Source organism: Zootoca vivipara, chromosome 2 (genome assembly GCF_963506605.1).
Source record: "Zootoca vivipara chromosome 2, rZooViv1.1, whole genome shotgun sequence".
Classification (NCBI taxonomy): Eukaryota; Metazoa; Chordata; class Lepidosauria; order Squamata; family Lacertidae; genus Zootoca; species Zootoca vivipara.
Genome location: NC_083277.1, coordinates 52,593,862 through 52,611,278, shown reverse-complemented (window position 1 = coordinate 52,611,278; position 17,417 = coordinate 52,593,862). Strand labels below are relative to the sequence as shown.

Here is a 17,417-nt window from a genome sequence, read left to right as displayed (position 1 = left end):
CGGCAAAAAGCCCTGGCAATTTTTTGCTGCACACTGGACTTTGCAGTCGGAGGTTTGTTTTTCTATGGCCATGCTTCGCAAGACGAAGTGGCGGCCATAGAAAACCTCGTCGTCTTGCGAGGCAACCTCCGATCGCAAAATCATCTAGCGAAAAATTCGTCTTACAGGGCATTCGTTAAGCAAGGCACCACTGTACATTCCAGAGAGAGCAGGCGAGGCGGCGGGACCCTCCATCCAACACCAACCGGCCAGAGCAGACCGTCCCATCCTGCTCCGCTGCTGCTGCCGCCGCCGCCAACAAACAACACACGACTCTCAAGCACTGACGGACTGATTGACTGAACTGAGGGAGGGAGGGAGCTGAATGCCTCGTGTCTCTGCGCTCCAAGTCCCAACGGCTGCCCGTGGGGCACATGCGCAGTAGCGCAAACCCACAGACACAGGGACTGGACGCAAAGACACTTGGACTTTATTATATAGGATAAGCCTTTATGAACTGAGACCCACATCAACAGTGTGTCTGTCTCCTGCCCCTGATTGCCTGCAGATACAGCTGTGGAGCCCTGGAAATGATGCATTATCAGTACTATGCACCTTGTACCATTTTGTGTAAGAACACATAGGACAGGCATCCCCAAACTGCAGCCCTCCAGATGTTTTGGCCTACAACTCCCATGATCCCTAGTTAACGGGACCAGTGGTCGGGGAGGATGGGAATTGGATTCCAAAACATCTGGAGGGCCGACGTTTGGGGATGCCTGACCTAGGATGTTATAGGAGAGCAATTTTTGCAGTCATCAGAGCTATACAGTATACCACAAATAAGCAAAAACATTTCAAACTTCCCTAGGTGGGTCTCACCTCCGTTTGTTGGAGAAAGAGGGTGAAAGCCATTTTAGCAGAACTGTCTAAACCTACAGTTTGGTTTCCTTTCAAAGCAAATTCTGCCAATGTTTCATGCTCCTCTCTTGAAACTCCTTCTTCTCCCCATATCCTTGAACTGCTTTTCACAATGGCAGGTTTGACATGAATAGCACCTGGAGACCAGGCTTGTCACTCAGCTGCCCCTTTCACTCAAGTTTGCACCTGAGCCCTCAGAAGTGTCAGGTTCTTGTTTCCCTCCCACAATATGGAGCACTGGGAACTCTGTATTTCATTACTGTTCACATACCAGAGTAGACATTTGCTGACTTCACAGCCGGGGTTGGGGGGGGGCGTTTAGGGGAAGGACTTCCTGAGCCATTGCTCCCAAATCAGGGATGTTCTCACATCTCCTCCTGGCTGCAGTAGCAAACAGCATCTGCTCCCCTGGCACCTGTTGGAGAGACAGGGAAAGAAAACAAGAGAGAAACTTTCACAGAAACAGGTGACCTGTGCACATTTTCTGATGGGAATATGTGTTGCCATGGAGACAGCTTCTCCAAATAGCTCCCCTCCGCCTCCCCCAAGCAACTGAATCGCAAGCAAGACATTTTTGCAGTGTCTGGTTTGAAAAGATTCTCTTAATGAGAGTCGTAGGTCAGGCGAGCTGAGCGAAGGAGACCCCCTTTCTGCTGCTTTGTCCCTGCGGGATGCACCGAGCAGGCAAACGGGCTTATAAAAAAAAAGTCGCTTCAAAGGGTCTCCGTGTTGTAGATGAAATGAAGATTCTGGTTCCCCCCCTTTTTTTAGAGAGAGAGAGAGAGAGAGAGAAGGATTTGGTTCAAATGGATCACCTCTCTTCCTAGGCAAGCAACTTAGCAGCCTATTTAAAAATGGAAAGAGATGGAACAACAGACAAAAGAATAAGAGAGAGCTTAAGGTGGAATGGTGGAGAATGGAGATGATGACTGAGGGCAGCACGATATGAGCAGCAAGATGGCAAGGGGATGGGAAGTGTCTTTTTTAAACAGAACAACAAACCAGCAAAAGGGCTTAGTAAGAGAGAATGGAGGATAAAAAAGATGTGAAACCTAAGCCAGCAGAGGAGCTGAAGTGGATAAGGAGCATACAAATTGCAAGCTTGGAAATTCCAGGGAAGGACTTTCAAAGGCGTTTAGACTGTCAGACATTTCAAGACTTAAACAAAGAGGCCTTTGGATTGGACATAGACTTCTTCCTTCTTAGTGGCTGTTGGTCATATGAGGGAATGCATAGACAGTTCTTATAGACAATTTCAGCTGTGGCATTCATTTGTGGATCTATAATTCTCTTGGCCTGGAAAATCAGATGACTGCAGAAGACCAGTCTGGTGCCATCAGCCGATAAAAAGTTTCTGGAGCTGCTGTTTTCCCTTGCTCTGGGAAGTTTGTCAAAGTGGGGGGGGGGAGGTCACCCAGCTCTTCCATCAGCACTACCAGACTGAGGGCTTATACACACTTACCTTTTGCCCCGTTTTGACGCAGAGCTTTAAAGCAGGGGTGGGGTGGGGAGGGTGCAGAACCTCAGTTAGCTGTGTATTTTTATTGATTTGGGGCAGCTGTCCCCCCCCTAGCTTCGCCCATGAATGGGGATTATTTGGGTTGATTGTGTGGCACCATTGAGGAATAATCACTGCCCTATTTCAGTCCTCTTGTGCTGGTCACTGTAACTTCAGACCCCCCAAGATGCTACCAATTTTCTGTAAAACTGTTAGTCTGGTCCAGGTATGACTTGAGGATTTCTAGTATATGTGCTGCCGAAGCGAGCACGACTTGAGGATTTCTTTTCTAGCTCTGATCAACTATTTGGTCCTAGAGATGAACCGGGTAAATAATGTCCTATGGACCCCATTGGATATTTCAGTGCCTTTTGATATTACTGATCATGAGGTGTTGATGACCTGCTTGCAGGACCTGGTGATACTTTGCTTTTTGGTACCTCATATCTAACAAATTACTACTTCCCCTCTGTCACTTTAAAATCTCGAGGGATGACTGACAGCAACTCCATGACACTCACTTTCTATCCTTGGAGATTCATTAAAGCCCAACTCGGAGCATCTTCCAAACAAATTATAAAGCAATTCTATTTTTGCTAGCTTTTAGCAACTGCATTTATTATCAGATTGGGACGGGAGGCACGGAGAATTGGTTGGGGTTATAATAAGGTCTGTTTTTGTGATATTTGATAGTTTACAGTTTATGTTTTTTAGACTCTGTTTTTATTTTTTCATCATAAGCATGTTAAAACCTGCCCTAAGCCATTCATAAAGGGTAAGATATAAAATGTGTTTATTTGATTTTTATAAGAGGAAACTGGCTTACAGAGAGGTACGTAGGACAAGACTCACTTTGGCCATTCTGCAGCCAAGCAGGAATGAAACTTATGAATTACTGATGTCCAGTTTCCTTTGGTAATTTTAGCATTACTTATTTATGAGCCTGAAACCCAACAAATGACAGGAAATGTGTGGAAAAATTCAGTACTGCTCTCTTTCATCTGACTTCCCTCTCCCACCTTTTGCAACATCTATTTTGAGCCTCTCATTCTGAGCTACCTGCTCTAATTGGCTTGCAGATAGTTTCTTGGTCCTGTGCTGCTTGCCCTTTCTAGCATAGGTGTCTGTATTTGTGCTTGGCAAGTCCTTCACCTGTTTACTTGAACCCCTCCAAATGTGAATGTGTAAGGCAAGTGGTACTTCAACTGCTGCGGAACTTTCCTTCACAACAGCCTCGAGAAAGTAAATTGTTTAGGCTGAAGTATGGGCCAGCTGGTTGCTAGGCAATTCTTTGTATTTGCAGCAAGGTAAGTACAGGCTGCACACACACCATACATCTAAAGCACTTTTAACACTTCCCCTCCCCCTGAAAAAATCATAGGAAATGTAGTTTACATCTCACAGAGCTACAGTTCCTGGGGCCCTTAACAAACTACAGTTCCCAGTATAGTGTGTATGCAGGCATAACTTTCATTTATGAGTTAGAGTTTGGGATTTGTACTCCTACAGGGAGGAATGAGAAGAAAGTGGCTGCTGGATTATTGATGCCACAATGGACTGAAGCCTGTATATTCTGCCTTACTGTGAAATGAGTTTAATGTTGCACTAAGACAATTGTTCTGCCACGGCAGGTATTTCAGCTTGCTTGACCGAACAACTCACAGCTCCTCTCCCTCTCTCGACAGCCCCCGAGCCAATTCTGAAGGGCTTGCAGGGGGAGGGAAGAAAACCTGTTGCACAAGTAGAAGGCCTTGTACAGGGCATCTGCTGACAGGACTCCTGAATCCCAGTTTATCACTTTCCTGTTACAGTTACAGTTAAGAGGCATTTTAGGGTTGTCTTCCAAGTGAAAGGTCACAGGTTTTCCATGCATTGTCTGTTATATTTGCCTACTTTCCAGCTTGCTGGTGGTTCTTTTGCTCAGGGTGGTGAAGCTGGTCAGGACAAAAATGTGTGGAAAATAGGTAGCCCAAGAAATCGTCATGAGAAGAGCTCTTTCCACAATCATATATATCTGTTTTCCTAGTACAGTACCTAGAGAGTGCTAGGTACAGTACTTGGTTATTCCAATCAGCATTTCTGCAATTGCCAAAAGTGATGTGTTGCCTCAGAAGCACTGAGATTCTGATGTATGGACTGAAGATGGGAGAAAACGCGAATAGGCGCCTTGGATCCTGTTAGTTCCAAAAGCTAGCTCTTTCTTCCTGTCTGCCAAGTTCTCAGAATATCAGGTCATGGAATGCAAATGAAAGCTTCTCTAAAGATGCTCTCCCAGGGTGAGCATTTTAATGACATTGTGAGCTGCTTATTAAACTGTAACCTGCCATTTCTGGGAGCGTTCACTCATGTTCTCAGTTTAATTATCCCTCTGTGGCAGTCTCAGTGTGAGTACCTGTGTGCACGTGTGCTGAGTTTATGAATATCTTCACCAAACAAAATACCCCCCCCCCCGTTTTCATTAGAAGGCCTTTAGGACTCTGGTTTCTGTCCTGTGGCACACTGGATAGCTTGAGGGGTGTTTTAATTGCTTTCTAGCTGAGAAGTCCATCTGTCTTTGCCCTTTGTAGAGGATGTCAAAGTTCCAAGCCACATATTGAAGGACAGGTGTTACTAATGCAGTCTCCACAATCAAAGCTGACTCCAGGCTGGTCCATTTTTTATTGCAGGAATTTAAAAAAGCATCCATGAGTTGGAACTGGTGAACCATACTGTAGCGCTGTCTGTGGCAGAAAGAGAGGGGGCGGGGGAAGAGAGGATAGGAAAACCTCAGACAGTTCTGCTTTTGGGTGGAGGGGGGGGGCTTACCCAATTCCACTTTGAAGCAGAATTTGATGGCAGGATTGAAATTATGCCCAAAGAGGAACTGAGTTGGACAAGGATCCGGATTTGGTGGAGATTATGGACTTCTATTGCAACACTTGAAAGCCTTCCTTGATATTGTAAAGCTGCACTTTACATATTCATAAGTGTTGTGCACCAGCATGGTACAAGATGTCAGGGTGCTATGTCAGTACAGGAAGCCCTGCTCATGCCCACTGGAAATGGAAACAACAACAACAACAACAACAATGAAGCCTTTCTTAACATAGACACTGCTAGGCATGTACGGACCCCTTTATACAAAAAGTGCCCCCTGCCTTAGTTTACAACACTGGGGAGCCATCAAGAGGGAAGTAATAGTACCACTCTGTTCTGCCTTGGTCAGATCACACTTGGAGTACTGTGCCCAGTTCTGGGCACCACAATTTAAGAAGGATATTGATGAACTAGACTGTCTACAGAGAAGGGCAACCAACATGATAATGGGTCTAGAAACCAAGCCGTATGAGGAGCAGTTGAGGGAATTGGGTTTGTTTAGCCTTGTAAAGAGGAGATTGAGAAGAGATAGGATAGACAATGTCAAATATCTAAAGGGATGTCACATGGAGGATGGAACAAACTTGTCTTCTCCTGCTCCAGAGGGTAGGACCCAAACCAATGGATTCAAGTTACAAGAAAGGAGCTTCTGACTAAAAGTTAGGAATAATAATAAGAGCTGTTTGGCGGTGGAACAGACTCCCATGAGAGGTGGTGAACTCTCTTTCCTTGGAAGTTTTTAAGCAGAGGCTGGGTGGCCATCTGCCATGAATGCTTTAGTTGACATTCCTTCATTGCAGGGCATTGGGCTAGATGACCCTTCCAACTTTAAAATTCTATTATTCTTTTAAATGTTGTGCTCATTGTACTTCTTTAAGCAGTGAGAAGTTGCATGGGAACAGGACTTTTTTTGAGTTTAGTTTCCTTTTGAAAGGAACATGAGAAAAAAACTAGCCAAACCCTGGCATACTTTTAAAATTGGAATTCTCTTTTTTTATTATTTACTTTTTGCAGTCCCACTGTAAATGGGTTATTCTATAACTGTTATAGGATGCCTGGGGTCATCTAAGCTAGCCAGACCTCTTTGATGCTGTCACATATCAAAAAATTGGGCCAGATTAATGACACTTCCACTAAATATGAAATAATTATTTTGGATTGATGGACTAAATACTTATTTTGGATGAATTAACACAGCCTACAATGCTGTACTGTCATGGAAATTGGATTTAAATTGATTTGATTAATTTGCTGCTTCTATGATGCTGTGTTCTTAATTTATTCTAATGATGGTGCCTATTGCTTTTTTAAATGTGGAGATTATATAATAATAATAATAATAATAATAATAATAATAATAATAAATTTATTATTTATACCCCGCCCATCTGGCCGGGTTCCCCCAGCCACTCTGGGCGGCTTCCAAAAAAACAAATTCTAAAATACAGAAATACATCAAACATTAAAAGCTTCCCTAAACAGGGCTGCCTTGAGATGCCTTCTAAAGGTCTGGTAATTGTTCTCTTTGACCTCTAGTGGGAGGGCATTCCACAGGGTGGGTGCCACTACCGAGAAGGCCCTCTGCCTATAAAGTGCTCAGGAGTCCCAAGGGAGAAAATATGTTTGTATAACTGTAATAAATAAAAAAGTTATCAAATATTGAAAACTATTCCAAAGAAAAAAACAGGTTGGATGTGGGGGAACCTTCAGGGAGGAAGTGCAGAGTGACCAAGAAGCAGATGTTCTAAATCAGTTTCCCCTAACCTCGTGCCCTCCAGAGGTTTTGGGATGATGGGGGTTGTAATTCAAAATATCTGGAGTTCACCAGGCTAGAAAGGTTGTTTTAAACTATCTGCCTTATATTTGACTAGTTTAATGCCAGTTCTTGTGAAAAGGCTCTTTCACCCTTGAAGTTTTAAGGTGAGAATAAACTCTGGTGTGGAACTCATGATCATGTCACTTTTGGGCAAGCCTAAGTCCTCAATTAGGGAGCCACATGCTTCCAAAGTCTTTGTCCTTGAATATTTAGTTATAGTTACACCCATATAATAGGGAATGTATAAGAAAGAGGAGTAGGTGGGCTAGATAAGAAAGCATTATTGGGACAGAAGTTGAATGGGGTGAAGTTTATATTCAATACTAATCAAAATGGAACAGTGAATAGTTGTCTCCCAAGTGCTGAAAGGATTAAGGAATGTTGCTTGTGACTTGTCATTAATTTGAATTTGAATGGTATTATACTTTAAGCCAATTAATAACTTAATTTTCTATTAGTCACATTCTTTTTTGCTGAATTGGAATGGATAAAATAAAACAGCTTAACCAAAGCAAAATGGGGAAAGAAAATGTTCCCTGGATATATTTGTCTGAGGGCATTCAGGACTTTATGGGCAAAAGCAACATCTTGATTGGTGTCTGGTTAACAGTGGAAAATGCCAGGTGCAGAATCTAGTGTGAAGCATTTCAATGATAATATAGATGGTCTTAAGAGAATTTAACGTGACTTGTGTAGAGAATCTAATTTTGACTTCTGTGGCCACTAGAGGTATCCACTACAATTGTTTTTATTTTCCACATGTAAATCATGTTAAAATAATTACATTGCTGTTCTCTCCTAATGGCTCCACAGTTTGTGTATCACAAATTAAAAATCAAGTGGCACATTTTGCAGATTAATAGAACTTTCAGTTTAGAGAGCTCTAGAGACCACCAGGCAGACGTTGGGAGGTCCTTATGGAATTGTTTTGCTTGTTTTCCTTTTTAAAGTATGTCTTTTGACAAGGAAGAGCTGATCTGGCCATGTTGCTTTCTTTTGGCGACTGGGCCATGGAGCAGACCACTAGGGACATTATGGAGAAGATATGGCATTTTCATAGCATCTCTTGGGGAACAACTCTGTGTCCCCTGTCTCAATGAGTTGGGTAGGAAATGTTGATATATTACTTATAACTGGTGTGCTGTATGCACTGAAGCAGTACCAAAGTCCTGATTATTATGCTTGAGAGAGAGAGAGAGAGAGAGAGAGAGCTCTATTAACTGACGTGTTCATGTCTGTGAATTCTCAAAGATGGGAAATGGCCGTAGTTCAGTAGTAGAGCACATGTTTTGAGGCTCATTCCTAGGCATCTCAAAGTAGGGCTGGGAAAAGCTCCTGTCTGAAATCCTGAAGAGCCAGAACTGAGCAAGACTGACCACTGGTCTTGGTATATAAAGCAGTTTTCTGTGTTCCCAACTTCCTTTGTACTAACCTATCAATCCAAATTGTTCTTCAAAAATTATCCTCTTCACTTTCACTTTAGATTTTGATGATGTATCTTCCTTTATCCCAGCAATGTTACCCTTGATTTATCAGAGGTCCCATGCTAATTCAACTGGATCCTAATGTTTTTCTTTCTTCAGAGTAGCATTTTATGGTAGGAATCTGCAGAGTGGGGGAAATCTCTCTTTTCAATTCATCACAAAATTAATCTTAGTTCAGTGTGCTCTTGTTAATAGCTCTAAGATTATACAATATATCTGGTTGTTTTCATGGCCAGGCACTGATTTGCTTGCCTCTCCATCCTTTCCACTTTTAAAAAGCCTGAATTCTTGCAAGACTGGCTTCTTTGCTGGAACAGCTGCCAGGCATTTATGAAACCTGATTGTGTTCCATAGATGACACTGATCCTATGCTTTGGACTGCATTCCAGAGATTGAACAATGGGCTTGTTTTCTTTTGTCTCAGAACGAGGATCAAGCACATAGTCTGGGGAAGCACTGTCTATGACCCATCTTGCCATTCTTACTGACGTGTACATTTCCACAGACGTTTACTGACAGCTGGTTCTCAATGGCTTTTAACCGACAGGCTACATGTTGGGTGGCAGCCCCCAGCTGCATGTCAGTTTCCATCAGTTTGTGGATTCTCAGTAACTGGTAGTGTTGGTGTTTTTTTTAAACAACAATAACAAAACCTGTCAAGGTTGTCTAGGATATGATGCGAAATGCAACAGCATTCTGTACAATTTGATATGCTATGGCAGGGAATGCTTCTTCAATATATTGGAATGGGGGGGTTGATTAACTATCACTTACATTTTGTTAATATTTGGAACATGCTGTCAGCTAAGAACTAAAGTGAGAAGGATCTAAACTAAAATATGTATCTGTTCCAATAAGATTCTCCCCGGCCAGTTACTGAAGGAAGTAGGATATTGATGGTTGTCCAGATGTTTGTTGGAATTAAGTGCTTCTATACGGAATTGTAAACACCCAGCTACCTACCAGACACCATTGGCAATCGCTTGTGATTCATTCTGACACAAGAATGCTTTTGAGGCTCTTCTAAATCTTCAGGAGTGCTTGCTACTATTCCTTGCTGGTGGGTTGACTGCAACCCAATTTCACTGATTGACGTTTTGCTTTCATCATTCATATAGTTGTAGCATTTTGTTTAGACTACGAGAGTCGGACACGACTAAACAACTAAACAACAACAACAATATAGTCTCTTTGCAGGATTGCCCTTGAAGTTACCTCAGAAACTTTCAGTTACTGCAGGATTCAGAAGTCTGTGCTTTGACTAAAATTCAGAAGTCACCTCACTATGGTTTAATGTAACTGTGCTGCCTGCAGTTTACTTCTGGCTTGGTTCAAGGGCTCACTGTTAAATACTGTAATGGCTTGTATCCTGCACATTTCAAGTAGCACCTAATGCCATATCTTTCTCATAATTCACTGAGATCGTATCTGGAGGTCTTACTCTACAACAGGTGTGGGGAACCGTTATCCTTCTAGATGTAGCTGCACTAAAACTCCCGTCACCCATGGCCATTGGCCATGCTTGCTGGGGCTGATGGGAGTTGTAGTTCAGCAACATCTAGAGGGCCAAAGGTTCTCACGCCTTCGCTAAAACCGACATTTACTGTGATTAAATATGGGAGACTAAAGAACAGAATTTGTCTAATTATCTTTATTATTTATTAAATTTCTATGCTGCTCTTCATCACAGGGTGGTTTACAATATAAAAACACAAAAATACATACCATAATAATAAACAAAACCCAAAACCTCCAGTTTAGAAGGCCATAGATTGTTTAATTAGCCAAAAAGCCTGGGAAAAGAGAAATATTTTTGCCTGCTGCCTCAAGTGATGTAACAAAGGCACCAGGTGAGCCTCCCTAGGGAGAGCATTCCACAAGCAGAGAGCCGCTGCAAAATAGGCCTGTTCTCGTGTTGCTACCCTCCGGACCTCTCATGGAAGAGGCACACGAAGAAGGGCCTCAGATGATGATCACAGAGTCTGGGGAGAGGCAGTCCTTGAGGTATTGTGGTCCTGAGCCATTTAAGGCTTCATAGGTCAAAAGCAGCACTTTGAACTGGGCCCACAAACTAAATGGCAACCAGTGCAGTCGGTCAAGGATTGGCATTATATTTTCAAACTGCCTTGCCTCGTTGAGCAACCCGGCCACTGAATTCTACACTAGCTGAACTTTCCAAACTGACTTCAGGGGCATCTCTGTGTATAACGCATTATAGTAATCTAACCTAGAGGTAATAACTCCCACATTCTTGCCCGCCATGGCAAGATCCATTTAGTGCCTTTTATTTACATCAGTATTGCAGAACCTTTGGACTGTCAGGGCTTTGAGGCAATTTATAGAAAGTTTTGTCCACCTCCCAATCATGGAGGAATGTAGACTGATGCTCCAATGGAGGAATGTAGACCTATGATATTCCAAATTACTTCCCTCAGTCCTTTCTTCAGATGGTCAGTGGAAGCATCCCCAACCCTTTTGGAACTGTGGGTGGATTTTTAGTTTTGAGAAAATGGCTCGTGGGGGGTGGGGTCTCATAGCTTCTCTCCCACATCTAGTTGAAGCGTTCCTCCCCCAATTCTGAACTGTAGTCTGACTTTTTCCCATTTCTGTGTATAATCATATGAGAAATGAGAAACCTTTACCAGAGACTGTAATAATTGTTGTTCCGTTCTCTACAGTCTTTTTGCATGTGATGGCTGTTAAATGGTGAAGTCAGCATGTGTTTTCTTTTTGGGGCATAGTAATTGGTTTTGTGAATGCTGTGAGACATGTTGAGATAGCACCTCACTACTCCTGGCTGCATTTACATTTCAAAGTTTTTTTAGGAGGTGCTGAGTTGTAGACTCCACACGTTAGAGATGTAGTGGAACATTCTCAAGACTAGTCAGTGCCGGAAAAAAAGGAAGGGGGAGGAGAGTCAACTTGCGGTGGCTTTACTACATAATCATCATAAAGAGGTCATATGAATTGGCCTTGGACTGTTCTTTACACCACTTCACTGCCAGAAATCTGAAGATAGGCTCTAGCAAGATGAAACCGTTTCAGTCCTCTTGCTGTCACATCACAAGCTGTCATCCTTATGTGCTTATTTTATTTATATCTTGTAAGCTATACAAGTTAGGAAGTGGGAGGCATTTATATATCAGAACCAGTGGGTATAAGGAGAACATTTATGCTTAGTTTTGAATCTTGCCTAGCATGAGGTGGTGGGGTGACTAGAATCCTTATGAAAAGTTCCAGAAGATTAGATTCTCCCACCAAAAAAGGCAGGCACTAGTGCAAACGTGATTGTTTGAATTAGCCTGAAGGCCTCTTGAAGAACTTGTGAAATAGTGGAGCTTTGTATTTAAACTAAGGTTACCAGATTTTTTTTTCAATGAATCCGGGAGCACTTTTCTACTTCAATTGATTTTATAAGGGGACTGATTTGTAAATCCAGGGACTATCCCGGGAAACGGGGACGTCTGGTAACCTTAATTTAAACTATTTATACAAACAACTCTATATTTTTATTTTTAATGGATATTCCCAAAATTCAGGGTGTCCAGTTCTTGTGTTTGTTTTCCCATTAGGCTTCCTATGTTTCTTTTCTTTTCTGCTGGAGATGTTTTGTGACTGTTAATAGTTATTTACCACATGTCAAATATTCAGTGATCTTCAGAGTCTAGTAAGTGACCTATAGCTTTCCATTGACCCAGAGTCTAGACACTGGGTCAAAAGGTCTTGGAGTGGATGTGTCATGTCCAATATGGCTGAACACAGTACAGCGGCCAGTGCCTCGGGACACAAGAAGAAATGACTTTTGGACCTTCTGCCTTAGGCTTGGACTGCCTTGCTTGTCACATTGTCAACCAGACTGAGAGGCCACAGGAGGTGGCATACTCTGAATGTCGGTGCTGCAGAAGCTGCGTTGAGAAGTGGAAGCTTCCTAAGTTATCATTCATTATTTTCTTCAAAACCTGAAACAGGTCTGCACCTGCAAAACCCATTTTACAGTTCCCCAGTGGTTTTTCTCATGCCTGTGAGACAATCCCTCCATGAGTTAAGAGAGTTTCTGTATCTGTTGGCTTTGCCAGGTAAGATGTAGCTCTAGCCAAGTTACAAAAAATAATACTTAAATTTCAAGCATGTATTTTACTTTTGGCTTTAGTTAGTACATCTCCCCTAAAGTTTATGACTGCAGCTTTGATTACTGTGGTTCAGTCGTTCTACCAAGGATGAATCACACTGCTGGGGCAACGGCAGAAAGGTATCCTCTTCATCTCAGCAAGGAAGGAGATATGACAGAAGGCATAAAGTCTCACTGACCCCTGTATGCATAGTACACTTTTAGCGGGGAGTGGTGTAAATAGTTGAACAGTTGCCACATGATTGTTGTCATGTTCACTACAGTCTCTTTGTATGTGGTGGCTATCAAATAGTGTGGTCACTTTTTTAAAAAAAAATGGGAACTGATTTTGTGAATGCTGTGAGATGTATTAGCCTCAGCCTGTCATGGAGGCAAGGGAAACATTACCTACCAGATGAGAAGGAACTCCCTGCCACTAGTGTCAGTCAGAAAATTCATATTGCTGCTTCTTCACTGACTGCTGTTCTTGATTTGTTTTTATACTGCAACTATACTGCAAATGGGAGAGTTTCTTTTTTTTCTTAGATGAGAATATTATATTCTGGAGAGACTCCTAGTGGCGTAGGATTTGAGTCTCATCATTCCTTGATGAGATCTTGAAGTCCATCTGCATTATCCTTTTAATAAAAGACCAAACAACTGGGTTACTTGCCCATATGTAAATAGTAGCCATTTTATTGGTTAGTTACAAATCCTTTGTATAACTGCCAATGGAATGGCCTTTTTGTATCTTAAAATAGATTGTGACTGCAGTCATTTTCTAGTTCAGTGACAACTGAGATAATTAAAAACAAACAAACCAGTTTTATCATTCAAGTCTGCTTTATCATAGCACTTTATCATAGCTGAAGAAATGATACATGCAAAACATCAGTGGTATAGATTTATTTCATTATTTCATTAATTATTTATTGTGCATACTTTTGACGATATTTGAGACCAATAACCTTTTAATTGATATAACATCACAATTTGTGTGCCTCTGGCTGCTAGATTGATTATCAACTGTATCTGAATCTCCAAAATGAAGAAAAGAGAGAATGAATAGTTACTGTCACTACACACTTTATATAGCCTTTAAATTTGTGTATGTGTTTGTACAGGAATAATATATCTCAAGCCATGCCTATGAAATGAGTTAATCTGTTAGCAAGGGTAATAACATCTGCCACCTCCAAGTTTTTAAGGCAACATGGATACCTAAAAACAAACTATGGGGAAGATTAGCTTTAAGACGGTGGACAAGACTACCTGCTTCACTCAAGGGATTAGCAAACCAGTTCAGGAATGCTTTCCCCCCATAAAACATGGATACAATTTTTCGTAATCTATTTATGTGACAGTCTTGAAACAAATGTAGGATGTTATTTAAAAATAGTGAAAAGTAGGTGTCTTTCTACAAGTTACAGGTAGGTAGCCGTGTTGGTCTGATGTAGTCAAAACAAAAAATAAAAAAATTCCTTGCAGTAGCACCTCAGAGACCATACATATGACAAACTTAGTTGTGTCTTTCTACACTGTGCCTTGGTGGTAGGGCTTAAGAAGTGCAGGTTGAAAAGTCATTTGTTCAGGCTATTTCAAGGACTCCAAGATAGGACTGACCACATAGATTCTAGGTCCCCACTGACTTGGGAGTAGCTCCCCCCCATCCTCTTTACACATGCATCAAGTAGAGAGAGGGGAGAGAAGAAGTTGTGCTTTGAATCTCACATCTCCATTTGTCCACATTTTTGCACTTTGGGTCCTTTACCACATGATGTTGGAATGAGGAACAGGGGCGATGAAGGTAGGAAACAGTGTTAGAAACTGAGATATGAAAGCTAGGAGCTAAACCTAGGTTGTGGGTGCTGCAGTGGAATGTCTAGGCACACTTTTTTATAACAAGCATACAAAGCTGAAAATGACTGAACTGCAGCTTAAATATTATGTTCATTTTTCACATATCCTTCCCCTGCCCACCCCCTAATATTCTTAATATTCTGGTCTCTTCTCCAGTCTTCAGAGAGTAGCTGGAAGTGAGGAGGCAGAAAAGGGTCCTCCTTTCCTTCTACTCTGCTGTTTTAATTTGAAATCTTAGGCACAGTATTGCGCCCAGAGCTCAAAAACTGCTTGCGCTAATGAAATTCCTTGTTGCAAAATGCGCCTAGAACAGCACTGGTGGGAAGTCGTCCTTAGTAGCACGCTGGTGGTGACAAACTCAGTATAGTGGTACCTCGACTTACGAAGACGATCCGTTCCGCGGCGCTCTTCGTAAGTCAAAGTCTTCGGTTGTTGAAGCGCCCGTTCTGCGCATGCGCGAAGCACAATTTTGCGCTTCTGCACATGCGCAGACCACACACGCCGCTTCTGCGCAGGCAGCGACAAGACTTCCAGGTTTGCCGACTTCGGAAGTCAAAACCTTCGGAAGTCGAGTCATTCAGATGTTGAAGTACCACTGTATACTTGTTTCTTATTCTGAGATTCTGCAAATAATGGTTAATTTGAGAATGCACATTGTATTTGTTGATGACATTTTGTTGGCACACTTGGTGCTCTGCTCTTTGCTGTCTCTTCACGGTCTCTCATATTGTTGCCTACTAACCAAGTCATGTTTTGGACTACAACTCCCACCAGCTCCAGTCAGCATGGCTGCAGGTAGTAGCTACAGCTGAGGTGGTACAATGGGGCACTGTTCCTCTCCTGGGTTCCCAACAGAATCTGACGCTCACACTGCATCACACCAAACTCCCCACATCTTGCCCCTCGCATCCGACCCACACCACCTTACAAGCTGCTACTGGCTGGAGAGCCACAAGTTCCCTACCTCCACACCAAGCCTTTTAGCAGCCCTAGAAGGGCTATAGGTATTATTCACATGTTGCAAAAGAGGGAGAACGAGTTGGGAGAATAGCAGTTTTCCTGAAGACCGCTTAATGAATTTGTAGCCAAACTGAAATTTGAACCAGGGGCTTTCTGGGCTACAGATCACCATTTATAGTCAATATACTAGATCTTACTCCCTAGAAAAACAGCCATCAATCTCTATGTAGGCTATGATAAAAGGCTGCTTCATAAGTTACGTGCCATAAACACAGTTCACTGTCCTATTTGCAGTTTTGAGATCACTCTAGCCTAGCCAGGGCTAGCCTACTTGTGCCAGCAATGCCTTAACTTCCACTCTGGTTGGGATGAATAATTTATACTGCCAATGCTTTTATATATGTTTTTATATAAATAAAATAGTCATTGAGACTTGTTTTTAAACTATGAGCTTTATAAGGATGGCAAACCACAGATCTGGTTTCTTGCATGAGTGCTTAGTTGTATAATTGCCTACTTAATGTGATTTAATGATAGTTTGATTATCCAGATGTGAGATTTGGACTCGACTGACCTACTATGAGGCCCATATTTGACAACTAGGTCCAATGTATTTGTAATCTGTAATTACAACCAATAAGCATTCATAGGGCACTCATCTCCATACCAGCTGGGTCCTCACTACACAATTTTCAGTAAAACAAAAGCAGACTGCTTAAAGAATGGAAGGAAATGTTTTAGATCTTCATAACGCTTAACAAATTAACCAGATGAGGGCTAAACAAACTTAAGGGGACTTGGGGGTCCTGCTTTTCTGTGAAAGCTGAGAGAAAGGGGCAAAAAGCCCATTTTCAAATACGGCAAATTCAAGGTTTTGCAGCTAAACAGGATTTTGTGCTCTTTTATGAGAAACTTGTTTCCAATCCCAGCCCCCAACAATTGACCTGTACTATCTGCATTAAGGAAAATGATGGGGAAATGCGCTGGAAACTGGGATAACAATTGCTTAATTCAATGTCATATAACCTCCCCACAAAGAAATCAGAATGAATGCTAACTATATAGGTTGTCTGGAAATGACCTTAGTAAGATAATAGAAGGTAATAATAATTATTTCAGCAAAAAGTTATTCCCAGCAGGCATTCCCCTCTATTTTAACAAGGCTGAACAAGCTAGCAAATTTTATTGAGATCTTTATTCCCAGAATGCTGCAATTAATAAATGAATTTTATTTGTGTTCACTTATAAAGAAATAGTCCTGCTCGATAAGGAATGAGATTGTGGCCATGGATGCATTCTAGTATGTTCTGGCAAATGTTGGCTCTTACTGGACAAAGATGGAAATGAAATTGGGTCATTTATTGAAGGCATCTGGAACACATATCAGACATGATTGTGTGGAAAGAATGAGAGGAAATCTCTTCTCTTTTTTATTATTCTATGGGTTCACTCTGTTCCTCTTGAGCAGGCATCCCCAAACTGCGGCCCTCCAGATGTTTTGGCCTACAACTCCCATGATCCCTAGCTAACAGGACCAGTGTTTGGGGAAGATGGGAATTGTAGTGCAAAACATCTTAAATCATGAATGTTGATTTAACTAAGATAATTACTCCAATTAATTCCAGAATTGGAGCATGTGTAGTTTGTCTCTGCACCTCCCCTTCCAACTGCTATGTTTGCAATACTTTGGTGTCTGTTTAGCCTTACTCATGGGCTCTTGATTCTATTTTGTTAGTTTATCCTGGACTGAGGAAAACTAACTTGTATATTGGGACTTGCCAACCTGTTTGGGCCTGTGGGCATATTATGAATTTTGAGAGAATGTTGTGAGCCTCACACCTTCTGATTGCTTATCTCTCTGCTCCTGTGGGTCACAGTTCCCTACTCCTGCCAGAGTGTGTACACACACAGAAGTTATTTGCCCCTCCAATGAGT

At 42.0% G+C, this 17,417-nt stretch overlaps 1 protein-coding gene across 4 annotated transcripts in view; it reads left to right on the top strand.

Moving 5' to 3' along the window:
- TEX264 (testis expressed 264, ER-phagy receptor) overlaps positions 1–17,417 on the top strand; it is a 160,991-nt gene that overhangs the window by 53,771 nt on the left and 89,803 nt on the right. The gene's annotated exons all lie outside the window — the stretch shown is intronic.